Raw genomic sequence first — 1,305 nt, forward strand, 5'->3', positions numbered from 1 at the left:
GCATGTTTGCTTTACGGATTGGTTCAAGGTATAAATTTTATAATTTCATGTATACATATAGATTAGCTGGTTCTTATTTAGAAGGTAGAAATTTATTATTTCTACTTGTGCTAATAGTTTAGCGTTTCCATTTTTGTTAGGTGATTCTACTTGGGGGTTCTAAAATACAAGGAGATTTGACTAGTTAGTGCCAATTAGAGCTTTATAGATTTCATGCTACGTTTAATTTAAGCTTGCTCGTTTCGTTCAATTGAAACTTTATAATGAATCGCATTCTCTAGTCCAATTAATACCTTTTATTTGTTACACACTTCCAATTTAGCAAAAAGAATCAGATTGAAGTCCAACTCCAAAATGCAGTTCTATTCCGAAAAGAGAGTCAAATTTAAATACACTTCAAAAGTTCACCCAAACAAATGAACTCAATTTTATCTAACAATGTTTTGGCAATTTCGATTTACCTATAGCTAAAACTGACAACAAAACCCCCTTTCGACAAATCTAATTTTGACTAGACAAAGAAACTCTTTTTAACCTAGTAATAGGATGTATAGTTCCAGTAAATTTGAATTCTTTTTTCTTTTTTAAGATTTGAACCTCTAATAATACCAGAGAAATTGCAGGAACGTTATGGAAAAAAGATCATATTTTTATTACAATGCTACGAGTTCAAGCACATTTTTATCCAAATTAAATCACATTTTAAACCAGTAAAAATGTAATTATTAAATTCGTTCACCAACTTTGGACAAGAAAAAAAACAGACCACATCAGATTAACAAATCTGTTTAATTTTATCAACACAAGCTTTAACTTAAACTAGTGAGAAAAAGTAATGAAACAAAAGCTTTCGCAGTTGGGATCAGACTGACGTGCAAAAAATATTTATTCAGCACAGCACAGATTATTGAGCCTTTGATATATCGATATATTCTCATCATTTCCCAACTGTAAATGAACTCAGTTTGCAAAAATCCAAAAAAAAAAAAAAAAAAATCGAATCGTAACTATAAAAATAAAAATAAAAACTTAAAGATTGTAGAAGAGAAAAGAGAGTTTTTTCATTTGCAGAAAGCCATAAAACTCTGAAACTAAAAAAACCTATGAACTTTCTGGAGAGAAATAAAAAGGAAAGACAGCACTATTGAGGTTGAAAGATTGCAAACTTTGCAGCTTTTTAAAACAAATTCAAACCCTAACCCTAACTTTAACTTTTGGGAATTGGGCCGACGGCTATAAAACAAGGCCCTTTATTTCGTTAGGCCCTTTAAAATATAGCCTCTTTACAGAAATAGCCATGAGTTT

General features: G+C 30.3%; 1 non-coding gene across 1 annotated transcript; it reads right to left on the bottom strand.

Moving 5' to 3' along the window:
- Nucleotides 1–855: 855 nt before the first annotated feature.
- Nucleotides 856–949, bottom strand: LOC117275478 (small nucleolar RNA Z122). The gene has a single exon (XR_004505652.1). It is a non-coding gene; the product is annotated as a small nucleolar RNA Z122 (small nucleolar RNA).
- Between the last annotated feature and the right edge of the window lie 356 nt (nt 950–1,305).

Source organism: Nicotiana tomentosiformis, chromosome 8 (assembly GCF_000390325.3).
Source record: "Nicotiana tomentosiformis chromosome 8, ASM39032v3, whole genome shotgun sequence".
NCBI classification, from domain to species: Eukaryota; Viridiplantae; Streptophyta; class Magnoliopsida; order Solanales; family Solanaceae; genus Nicotiana; species Nicotiana tomentosiformis.